The following is a 13,922-nucleotide window of genomic DNA, read 5'->3' as shown; positions in this document are numbered from 1 at the left end:
TATCAATATATATTTTAAATTTGAAAACTCTGTGTTTGTATTCATCCCCCCCCTTCTACAAACTGTTTAGTATTCTTGTAGACCCTTTTGGGACCAACAGTTGGCCGAGCTCAAACCCACATAGACCTGCAACTCCATCGAAGCTCAAACATAGATCGAAACTCAAACCAAACCACTAGATATGTTTGTATCTTCTTTTGTTGGTTTCAAATAAACAACCTTGTTGGCCATGACTTGTCATCTTCGTTGGAAACCACCATAACAACCTCCTATCAAGACCAGTGACGATCTGGTGGTACTACGAGGCGCCTGGTACGTCAAAAAAACATACCGAATGAGGGAGGAAACATCATCATTTTGAGGGGGCCGTGGGAAGATGATATGCAATGGCAGATAGTGGAGGAGGTCTGGTTTGCCAAAAAAAATGTACCACAGAGGGTAGGAGAGATCGTCAAGAAAACATACCAAAGTTGGGAAGTGATCGCTGTTTACAAAGTGTGAGGAAAAGTCTCGTGGGGTAGGGTGAGATATTGGGGTATTTATATATTAGTTGATAATTAATAACACTACATAATATAATATATTAGATATTATATGTGTATATATACAAACTTAAAAGAAAAAGTAAAAGGACTAAACTACCCTCGATTTAACGGACGTACGGTTAACAATGTTAAGGTGAATGACCTAATCCAAGGTCTATAGATGTAATTATTTCGTCTAAGGATGGTAGCAAGAAAACATGTATGTTCAGACAGTAGGCATAGTTTTCCCATAGTGTCAATGCAAGTATACACCGACATGGTGATCGCTACAAGTAATGCAGTGGTAAAAATACCGAGATCGTATCCATAAGGATCAAACTTCAGAATTTCGAGTAGCATGTTGAGAATACAATGATTTCAATTAGAGAAGAAGAAAAGGAAAATCCATGGACCGACCCCATCATCTCCATATATTTGAGCGAGTTTGATAATTTTCATAACGAAATATAAATAAGTAACTAAAACTGGGTATGAGTGTATATCATCTAAAAGATCAGTAGTAACAAGATGATCAAGGATATTGTTCACTAAAACATCTACAAAAGTCCCCATCTCTCAAAAGTGAACTTCCATAAAGAGTGCCAATGGTCTCTCCATAAAGTCAACACTTTTACTAATCGAAGTCTTGCCGACCGAACTAAGTAGATTTCAACGAACTTAGTGCTACCGGTATGGAGAGAATGCTCATGTCTCTATGTCACACTACCCTTGACCGACATTTGAATCTTAGTTACAAAATCATGCAAAAACTCGTATCTCTACATGATTATGAAAGACTTTCTCAAATCTTTCTGCATCACTCAAGTCGTATTTCAAGTCTGCCCATATATGGGTCTAAGACCTAATATTAACACTTTCAAGTGATAGGCTTGTTTTCATTGAGTTAAAGCTTCAACTTAATTAACCAAACCCAAGAGTCTGTAAGGATGGCAACATCCAAGTGTTGCCTACTAATCTTAGGATCAACACACACCCACACCCACACCCACACCCACATCCACACCCAGAGGGGTGCTTAGCTAATAATATAAGTAAAGAACATATAAGAACAAGAAAAATACTTAAAAGTTAATTGCATTGAAAATAAAATATAAATTGTACCCACAATGTCTCCATAGTGGGCAACAGTGCTGAAAGTTAAAGACTTGAAATAAATTACAACTACAAATAAAAGAAGTGCATGGAACTTCTACATTGTTGGAGCTCTGCTAAAATGATATCCCAAGTCCTCTTTAAATAATGGAAGAAGAGAGATGAAGAAATCATTTTAACCTAAAGACTGTCGAAGTATTTGAACCCTTTAAAACCCACAAGTCCAAATGTCTCCTCCTATATTATTTTCAGGAATGTTTATCTTGATCTTTGCCTTTTCTCTCTTGTACTTTGCCTTGTACTTGTCATGAGATGATCGGCTAGTGAGTTGAGGAAGTTGATGTTTGAGATCTTCTTACTTCTACACTCAACAACATAATAACCGTTCTTGCCACGGTTAAAACATTCCTCATTGGACTTGTCAAGAGAAGCTGATTTAAGTTGGTACAAGGTCCTTCGTTCGGTGACATTAGATCTGGGAATGAACTTAGAAATACCATTTTTAGCGTACCTCTTGAAGTTGGTAACCATCATGACCATGTTATCAACTAAGTTATCAACTGTGGGTCTATCACCTTCATCATCAGCGTCACCCATATAGCTTTCAGAAATTTCTTCTTTCTGTCAACTTCTTCATCAAAGTCAGTCAAATAAGTGATACGAGATTCACACACAAACTTCCTCATGTCATTGTAGAGAAGAGAAACATGAGTACTCAAGGGATTCTTTAAAATTGCCTTTTTTTATGAATCTTGGTCTGCTCATAATTATAGAGAATACTATAAAGAGTAGTAAGAGACAAGTAGTCAAGATCTTTGTTGTCTTGATGCCAGTGCAAATATTTTCCCAAAAGTTTGGTCAATAGGCCATGAACTTGCACAAAACTTATCATTATTATAATCTCTCCCATAAAGTTTCAGATCGTTGAGAAGGCTGTTAAACCTATTATAGTACTCAGTGAGATATTCACCTTTCCCATGCACAAAGAGCTTATATTTCCTGACGAGGCTAATCTTCTTGCTTTTCTTTACTTCAATAGTTCCTTCGTCATATAGAACATAGAGGGCATTCCAAAAGTCCTTAACAGTAGTGGGGTTTACTAAGGAGTGGTGAACATCATCAAGAAGAGACAAGACAATGATATCCCTTACCTTGGTATCCAATGAAGCTTTCCTTTTGTCATCTTCATTGTATTGTTTAGGATCTTTGATGATAAATCTTCTGGTAGAATCGGATTTTTCTTCATCATTAGAATCAATGGAAGAGTCATCTTCATTTTTGTTCTTTCCATAACAAAGACAAACTTTTGGAACAATAGGACCATCTTTGAGGACAGAGAGATATTGACTATCAACACCCTCAAGAAATAGTGTCATGTGATTCCACAGAGGAAAGTTGTTTTTGTTAAACTTTGGAGGCTTGGCAATAGTGTCATTGCAGATATAGCTTATAAGATGAAGCTAACTGCTCTTATACCACTTGTTGGTCCTGAATGAGATGACAAGAAACAAAAAGTAATTGTAGAAGGCGGTTGAATACAATTACATACATTTTTTCAACTTTTTAATTATTATTTGATGAATATCAAGAATTAACACACAATAATAATACAGTTTGTTGCAAAATAAGGAAAGTAAAAACCTATACTAAATAATCTTACACACAGAAGAACTTACAAGAACAACTTGTAAGGAAATGAAGAACATTGGGAGTAGGAGAGTAGAAGAGGATAATCGATTGCCTTGAAAATGCACTTGTAAATTCTGTGTGAGAAGCGTAGTTTGCATGGGAGATGTACTCTTACTTTTATAATGCATGTGGACACTTGTTACCTTAAGATAAGATGGCAGACGTTGACTTCACCACTGTTGATATATCATTTTCATCGTACTCTACTTGCACACAGTTCTGTTCCACACTTGTACCTTCACCTATGAAAGTATATAGTGACAAACCTACTAATAAGGAATGTCCCTATCAGGTAAGTGTTGCAAAGATATGTTAGTCTGAAGGAAGATCTTTGCTGAATGAATTAGTAGTTTCAATCAGCTACTTAGAGTCTTGGTTTATGAAGATCTTATTTCAACCAACTTGTAGCTTCAAATCATCTTTAATATTCTAATCAGCTACTTTGGAGTCTTGGTGTGTGTTTTAAACAGTTGGTACACATAACTGCATTGGTGACTTTCTGTGTTCATTTTGGCTAGTCTTTGATTTTGCCAATGGTTTTAAGTTTGTCCCAAGAAACCAATATACAAATAAAACATAACATAAACTAATAAATGTTAATAGGATAGATCAAAGGGTTATCACTAAATCAATAGGTGACCCAATGTTCACATTAGTGAACATATATACAAAGGAGTTATATAGAAGATGGAGAAGATAATGGAAATATATGTATGTGAAGAGGATAATGATGATGTAATTGTCTGATGCACATATTACTAGTTCCTTAACAATCATGTTAAATCCAAAAAATAAAAGGATATCGGGTTGGGTTGAGTTCAAATAATCATAATCCGATTCCAACCCAATACCTAGGATTTGAAAATTTTACAACTTGATTAGACATCAGGTTGGGTTGGGTTGGTTTATTTCTCGTTAGTTTAGGTTTGCCGGGTTAGTCGGGTTGATCGAGTTTTTGTCCATACCTAAAACTATATTTGGGTAATATGTAGAAAATATTGGAATGCAGAGACTTTCCAAACCATATGATTAGTGCACAAATAAGGGGAGTGGTAAACTAAAGGGGGGAAGTTTATTATACATGTAATATTAGTATGTTGTGTTATTTCCTTCACTCAAGGTTTATTTTTTACCATTAGGTTTTGTTTCTTGGTGTAAGGTTTAGTGAGACAACAACTTATATATTATCTTGTTTTCTCATATCCCACAATTGATGTACGAATCTAAGGGAACATTAGACTAAACGAGGAGTTTATATATTGCAAAGGAACTAGTGCGTTTTACTCTTTCCTTCATTCTGCTTTTTATTTTTTCCAACTAAGTTTTTATTTCGACGTAAGAAAATTTAACAGGACAACAATCGTGCACTATCACCCCTTTGATTCGGCACAAGAAAGAATGTTGAAAAATAAATGTTATTGTCAAATGGATATGACGATTTAGATAGAAATAAACATTTTAAAAATAAATTATAAATTAATATATCTTATAGTTATCTACTTGAAAGACTTATAATATTATATTACTTATATGTTATTTTATTTCCTTTTTTCATGCAACAATAATTTAGTTTTGAATTTTTTTAATGAGACAATTATAAAACGTGTTTGGGGTTGTTTTATTTAATTTTGTATTTAGTAGGTTGTTGGGAATGGGATGGAGCGGGGGCCCCACCCATCAACTGGATTTTGTTTCTTCTCCCCATTAAATTACATGTTTTAAATTAAATTAATAAAATCAATTTTATAATATTTTAATATATTGTATTATACTTTATGTGTTTCATATAATATTTTTTTTTAACAGATTTTTTAAAATTTTGTAAAATGAATAATTAAACTTTATAATCTCTTTAAAACAATTACATTCAACTTGCCAAATTATGTATTTTAAATATTACAAAAAAAAAAAAAAAATATTACATCAATATCAGACCATAAGTATTTGATGTATAAATAATTTTTAATATATCGTTAATAACAATATAAAACATGATTATGTATTTATATAAGAAAAAAAGTGTTTTTACTGAGTTTAAAACCGAACTTCATTAAATAGAATATATATTTTATTTGTAAATGCTGTTTTTAAATTATAAAAGAATTATGAAATAATAACGTTTACCCGGTAAGTCTTTATTGAGTCATTTTACCTTATCGGATGAACATGATATAGATTGAGAATCATATCCCATAAGAACGATGACAAGGACCAATAGTCTTACCCGGTAAGTGGAAGTAACGATTCTCACATAGTAAGCACTTATCGGATATATTGTTAAATATGATGTCGTTTTAATGGGTTAAAATCTTACCCAATACGTTAAATGAAAGTGCTGACTTTTATCGATAAATGCTCACCGAATAAACATTTAAGTAAACATCCCCTAAGTTAATATTTTTTAAACGGTCTAACGGGACTCTAAAGTTAATAGTATGATAAACTTATATTTTGCTTATTAGTTTTATTCTTAGAATAGTAAAATGGACAATTTTAATTATTTAGAGTGTTTATTCATACAATTATCACATTATTATTTTTCATTTTGCAAACTAACTCATACATATATTCTTGAGGGAAATTGATTTAAATAGTCGTTTCATCCATTTAAATTAGTCTCTTAATCATTTTTTTTCTCGGTTTATCCAAATGTCACTACGTCCGCAATATCCGCATCCACAATATTTACTGAAATGTCACTAAGTCTGTAATATTGTAGACCTAGCTAAAAGACAAAAAAAAAATCAAATTTCACCAGGTTAGCAAGTGGCACTGTCGTAATTGTGGACCTAGCCGTTCCAATTGTGTACCTGGGTCATATAATAATCTTTTTTTATGTCTTTTGGCTAGGTCCACAATATTATGAACGTAATAACATTTGGGTAAATTTAAAAAAGAAATAGTTAGGAGACCAATTTAAATGAATGAAATGATTATTTAAATCAATTGAAATTTAGTTGCTATACCTAAAAAATTCCTTATAGGAACTCCATTTACAACATGTTAAATTAAGAAAATATAATGGATGGAAAAATGTTAGTTGATAGTTAAAAACAATTTATATGATAGTGATAAGATGAATGGAAACCATTAATCTTATGCTTAGCTTTTTTATTTTATACATGTTCTCTTTGACTTTTCAAATTGATGTCTATATATATATATATATATATATATATATATATTAATCATTTCGTTTTCAACTTAATCCTTTTTCACGAGTCTCTTTTTGCTGGAATTTTGTTCGATATCGTTTTCAGCTATTAACGTTCAGGTTTCTTCAATTATCATCTCGTTGTTATCTTTTTCCTATTTCATGATTGTGATATGTAGCCTTTACAAGGTAATAAGCTTATTAATATGATATAATTGTCTATTTTTAAGTTTTGAAACTTCTATATATTATGGTAATCGTGAAAGTTGTTGCTAACATTGACTTAGTGATTCTCCTGCTTACGCTTTGAACATATATTGGACTTGGAGCATAAGTTCTTAATATATATATATATATATATATATATATATATATAGTTTGGATAATTTACAAACCGTCATATTAATACAAAATTTGTAAGCAAATTTTAACCGTCTATCTAGTCTAATGAATATATGGTTCAATGAATATCTAGATTGTTTTCTAACATAAAATATTGATTATAATAAATGAACTATGATAATCGTTCATAAATTTTCATACTATAATAAATGAACTTCATCATTTTGATAAATATCTCAATTAATTAGTTTATATGGTTTGTACTGATGATTGGATTTGTAAATGAAACCAACCCCCCCCCCCCTCCTCTCTCTATATATATATATATGTGTGTGTGTGTGTGTGTATATATATATATATATATATATATAGGGTTAAGTTGGAGAGAATGAAAGTTATGGTGATAAAGGATGTCTAGCCTTGAATCAATCCCAATTGAATATCAACACTAATGAGAATGACTAACATTCACCATATCAATTTTTGTATCAAACACAATTCATGGGATGAGGATGAGATTAAAAATGATCAAGGGTCTAGATCCTTTCTTACACTTCTCACTTTAACTAATATTCACACACACACACACACACACACACATATATATATATATATATATATATCTTGAAAGATCGTGTGAAAAAGAGAGTTAAGCTAATAAGCATAAGAAGGGATCTGAACCCTTGATCACCTTTAATCTCAAACTCACCCATGAATCGTGTTTGATACGGGGATTGATCCGATGCATCTCATCCTTAACCCTTCTTATGCTTCTCATCTTAACTTCTTCTCACCAGAACCCAATTCATATATATATATATATATATATATATATATATAGAGGCTGGTTATTATACAACCATTTACATTTGTACAACTAATACAACTCAATTTCAATCGTCCATTTAATTTAATGAATATCTGATTTCATAGAAGTTTTGATTGTTTCTTAATATAAAGTATTGATCATAATTAATGAACCWTATTTATMTTTYATAAATATTCAAATCATAATAAATAAACTCTCATCATTTCAATAAATATTTCAATTAATTGGGTTGCCTTGGTTGTACAAATGGACATGCTTGCATTTGAAATATACCTTATATACATATATATATAGCCATAGGTCATTTAAGAAGTGGTAAGCATTTGAGAAGTAGAGAAGTGATCCTAGTTCTTTATCTAGTCAAGATTCACGACTTTGACTTAAAGCACCAGATAGATAGAGGGTAGTTTCGTAACTTTTATAAATATGCGACAAAACAAGTGCATATGTGAACATGTATGATTCACATATGAATTATATGTTCATATATGAACCTATATAATTCACATAGGAAGTATTTAACTGATTCACATATGAAATAATCAATTCATTCACATATGAACTATGGGTTCACATATGCATTTGTTTGCCGTCTATTTATAAAAATGACGAAACTACCCCTCTATTTTCGTTTGACCAGTCAAAACGCAATATTTGACCAGTCAAAACTGCAATTTTTGACCAATCTTGACCATATAAAGTGTTAGGATCACTTCTTCACATCTCAAATATTTACAGTTTTTTTCAAATGAACCTCTCCTTATATATATATGGGCTTAATAATTTAATAACTTCAAAATTTATAAAGTTTGTAAAATCCATTCTAATTAAGCTACTAATTTAAGATAATTGAAGTTATTGAGTAATTAACATTGGAAGAGTAATTATATAATTTTTAAATTTGAATGACAACTCATAAACTAATTTTTTCTCTCTCCATAAAATAATTCTCTTTTCATAAATTAAAATTTTAATTATAGTCTCTCTCCCCCACTCATAAATTAATGTTTTTCGTATGAGCTTTTATGTGAATATTCATTTTATTTGCTACGTACATATGCATTGATTTTATTAGGCTACTTAGTGTTCACAAGTTAAATCAGACATTACATATCCATAATATGTTCACAAAGTTAACCTGATGTTCACAAGATGAAGGTTTTTTGGTATTCATAAAGTTTTGTTGGATTGTTTGGTGTTTACATCTGAGCACAAGTAAACTAAACTTTTAGTATACTAAGTGACTGTTTGGTTCGCCGAATTTAAAGAAAATTGGAATGACTAATTTATTTGACAATATTTCCAATTCCTTTTTTTGGTCTACATATTGAAAATGTAGGAACCCTTTGAATTCCACAAATTAATGAATTCATAATTTCTTCTCATAAGTGAAAAAATTGAATTTTAATTTTTATCATCTAATTTGACCAACACCGCCCATCCCCTGCACCAACCACGTCTGTGCTACTACTATCACTGTCACGCCCCCACCTTTATCCCCACCGCATCACTACTACTATATCACTGACCACCATGCCACTGTTGTCGTCGTTATAATAACCACCTCTACCTCGCCACCCACCCACATTCACAACCACTCACTCCCTCATTGTCACTCGACCACCATGTCATTCTTTTGGTTCTCGCAATTACCACCCCGCCATCCACCCACCACCTAACCCTACCCGCCCACCCGACCACCATGCTAATACTATCATCATCACATCTACTATCCAACCCCCAGCTACCCACCGACCATTCGCCAACAAACGAACTACACGTTCAAGGAGTCGTTCGTGAACCATTTGACCGGGAGATCATTTATTTAAATAAATGAACGAACATGAACACATTTTTTGTTCGTTTAGTTAGATGAACGAACATGAACAATGGTTTCGTTCATTCATTTACGTTCATGAACATCCATTCATTTATGTTTGTTGACTTTCGTTCATTTATGTTCTTTTACATTTCTTTATGTATATATAAATATATTTATATATTATGACATTAGTATGTGAAATCATTTTAAATTAAATTTATAGAAGTCCCTTTTTATATCCTCTATTTACTTGGTTTTTTATTTTGTTATTAGGAATGAAATGGTGAGTAATCATGCTTGCTTTTAGTATATTTGTGTTCGTTCATTTATGTTCGTTTAGCATCTTAATGAATGAACATAAGTGAACAGGAACAAGCACATTTTCTTAATGAACAAACATGAACACAAAAAATTTCGTTTGTTTACTGTTCATGTTCATTATTTTGTTTGGTTAAGTTAAACGAATGAACACGAACAAACCTCCGTTCATGTTCGTTCGGTTTATTTCAGCCCTAACGACCACCATACCACTACTGTCATCATCACCACTACACCACCCAACCCACCCCCTATCGACCATCATGCCACTATCGTCGTCGTTAGAGCTCCCAGCCCTACTCCTTACCACTACCCATCCCACCACCATGTCACTACTGTCATCATCATATGTAAGATCCCACATCGGTTGGGGAGGGGAACAAAGGTTGGATTATAAGGAACCAGACACTTCCTTTACTAAACGTGTTCTAAAACCGTGAGTCCAGGTGTGTGAACAAGGCAGATAATATCTGGTACGGTTGAACTGGGATGTTATAGATGGTATCAGAGCCGGGAACCGAATTGGTGTATCAGCGAGGACGTTGGGCTCCCAAGGGAGTGGATTGTAGAATTACACATCAGTTAGGGATGGGAACAAATGTTGCCATATAAGAAACTGGACACCTCCTATACCAGACACATTTTAAAATTGTGAGTCCAGGTGTGTGGACAAAGCGGACAATATCTTGTATGGTTGGCTTGTGATGTTACATCATATCTACCACCCCGAATATAGAGATCCATTCCAATTTTTACTAACTAAAAACTTGTCAAATCCCATTACAATTCCTTCAATGTCAAATTTCTTTACCAAACGTTTTTTAAAACCTTGAGTCCAGGTGTGTGGACAAAACATACAATATCTGATACGGTTGGCCTGAGATGTTACATATGGTATCAGAGTCGAGAACCGGACTGGTGTGCCAGTTGGATGTTGGGCATCCAAGGGAGTGGATTGTAAAATCACACATCAGTTGGAGAGGGGAACAATTGTTTCCATATAAGGAACTGGACACCTCCTATACCAGATGCATTTTAAAACCGTTAGTCCAGGTGTGTGGAGAAAGCAGACAATATCTAGTATGGTTGGCCTAATGTTACATCATATCTACCACCCCCACACAAAACAAAATAGAGATTACATTCCAATTTCTACCAACTAAAAACATGATCAAATTCCATTCCAATTTCTTCAACGTCAATTTTTTTTATGGATTTCAATTTTATCAAATTCCATTCAACGAACCAAAGCCTCCTTAATATTTTGGTTACATTCAACGAACCAAAGCCTCCTTAATATTTTGGTTACATTATTAATGGTAGGAGATACAAAAGAGAAGAGGGAAGACATTTATATTGCTAGTAAAATTGGTAAACCTCTTGCTATGGACTCTTGGACCACAAATATGTGCCAATATGTTGCAGGTAAATCTGAATTTGCTAGGGTCCTCCTTGAGGTCCCTGCTAGAAAAGATTGGATTGATGTTGTGATGGTTTGTATTCTTGAGCCTGATTCTCTTAATGTTACCTTACATTCTCTTCGTTTTGAGTATGAATGGAAACCTCTTGTTTGCTCCTACTATAATGTTTTTGGTCACTCTGACTCTGTTTGCTCTCATGTTATTTCTAAAGCTTCTACCTCTAAGGACAATACTACTGAGAATACTATAACATCCCGGCCTACATCGGTTGGTGAGGTGAACAAAGCACTCCTTATATAGGTGTGGATACCTCAGCCTAGCATGACGCGTTTTGGGGCTTGCGTTGTGCGGCTGCCAGAAACAAAACCGTGCGGCTACTGCTTTGTGGTTAAGCGGGCAGGTTAGTCAAAGCGGACAATATCATTGCTACGGGGTTCTGGGGGCGTTACAAGTGGTATTAGAGCCAGACCCGGATCAATGTGGCCCAACGAGGACGTTGTGTCCTAACGGGGGGAGGGTGTAACATCCCGTCCCACATCGGTTGGTGAGGTGAACAAAGCACTCCTTATAAGGGTGTGGATACCTCAKCCTAGCATGACGCRTTTTGGGRCTTGCGTTGTGCGGCTGCCAGAAACAAAACCGTGCGGCTACTGCTTTGTGGTTAAGCGGGCAGGTTAGTCAAAGCGGACAATATCATTGCTACGGGGTTCTGGGGGCGTTACAAATACTCATGAAGAAAACGTGCAAGGGACTGATGGTGAAGGTTTTCAAACTGTTAAGAGGAAAAAACCCAACATCGTTAAAAAGGACCCCCCTCCCCTAAGGTGAGTGGAAAGAACTCAAATGCTACTAAAATGTCCAATGTGAAGACTCCTCATCGCAAGGAATATCGTCCTGTGCAAAGAAAGCACAACCCCCAGCTAGCTCCCCCCCCCCCCAGTTCCAAATCCCCCCAGATGGGTTTTACCTCTGCTTCTAAATCTGCCTCTAGACCTGTCCCTCCTTCTAAATCCATTACCCTTAAACCATATCACCCCAAACCCTCTAACTCTCCACTTCTTCCCAAAAAACATGTCGAGGCCCCTCCTTCTTCTTCCAATCGTTTCTCTATTCTTGCTGACTCTTCTCAGGCTTCTAAGCCTGAGTCCTCCCCTCCCCTTCCCCCTGTTCCTTCTGAGATCGAGGATGATCCCCTTGATCAGGATGACCTCCTTGATGAGGATGATGTGATTGAGGTTGAGTCGGATGATGGAGATACTGCTAGATTTCTCACCAGTGATATCACACCCTCCCAGGTTGAGCCAAAGACATCTCAGGAATCTGAGTAGATGGACACTACCCCCTCCTCGGTAGTCCAGTGATTTGCCTTGTTATGTGTGCTCTTTTTGGTCGCTGCTTGATTTGGTTTGTGCTTTTCTTTTGGTTTGGTATAGGGTGAGCCTGTTTTAGGCCCCTATTCATTCCTTTTGTTGTTTCCCCGTTGCTTGCCTAGGTCTTGTCTACTTGGGCCTTTCCCTTGTGGTTTGATTCTTTTTCTCTCCCTTCTTTTCTCTCGGGGCTCCTTGGCTTTTTCTGGTGGTTGTGGACTCGCCCCCACCCAAGTGCTTTTATCTTGCGTTTTAGTGTTTTTTGTACTTGATCTGGAGGGGTCTCCCCCCTCCTTATCAAAAAAAAAAATTCAAAATTACCAATGTTGCTAATTTTCTAAATTCTATTATAACTTTTAATTGATATAATTTATAGTAAACTCTAATTTTGGCCCTTACAGTTTCATGCAATCTTTGAAAGGTTGACCTGAATTTTAATAACTCTAGAATTCGTTCTTATGGTTTTTATTTTGCTTTGAAAATGGTCCTTGGTCATTAACTCTGTTAAATAATGTTTGTTAAGTGAGGGATAATTTAGTCTTTGTATCTAATTTTTTAAATTCTTGTTGAAAACGGAATATATATATATATATATATATATATGTGTGTGTGTGTGTGTGTCTGTGTGTGTATTAAAAGGGTACTCGCAATGCAGGGAGATTTATCTCGATTTTTATGTTTTGTTTATTTTGTCTCTGTTGATTTTGTGTGGTACTAAAAAAATGATAATGTCTTTATTTTTTTGAATAAACTATAAATTTGAAGGTATAAATTTTTTTTAAAAAAAATATATCGATTTTAGTATCAAATTAAATAATTAAAAGATTTTGTTTTTGTTTTGTATAATTTCTTTAATTTATTTTTATATTATAATTTAATTTAGATTTATAATGAAGTTATTTAATTTTGGTTTAATAATATAATTTTTTATAAATATAATAATTAGTATTCTGCTATAATTCAATAATTATCTTAAATATATTTTAAAATTTTTATATTTAAACTAAGATACTTATCCAGTATTTGATTATGTTTATCTGCAATTAATTATACGAATTTAAACAAAGCTTTAATAAGGTGTACATATGCAAAATTACTTGTAATCTTGAATTCTAAGTAATATGCATCAATAAACAATACTTAATGCATAAAAAATGGTTTTTAAGAGTTTTGTCAAATATTTTGTAATATAGTATAGATAGTGATATTATTATTAATATTATACATATATATATATATATATACAACAAAGTCACCATTCTCACCGGCGGCCACCGTCCTTCCTAAATCCATTCACCATCTCCGATCGAAACCTACAAATGTTCATAGATTTGTCCTCCTAA

The sequence above is a fragment of the Cynara cardunculus genome (assembly GCF_001531365.2).
Source record: "Cynara cardunculus var. scolymus isolate 2C chromosome LG 13, CcrdV1, whole genome shotgun sequence".
Lineage (NCBI taxonomy): Eukaryota > Viridiplantae > Streptophyta > Magnoliopsida > Asterales > Asteraceae > Cynara > Cynara cardunculus.
The sequence above is the reverse complement of the archived record's forward strand: the minus strand, read 5'-3'. Positions refer to the sequence as shown.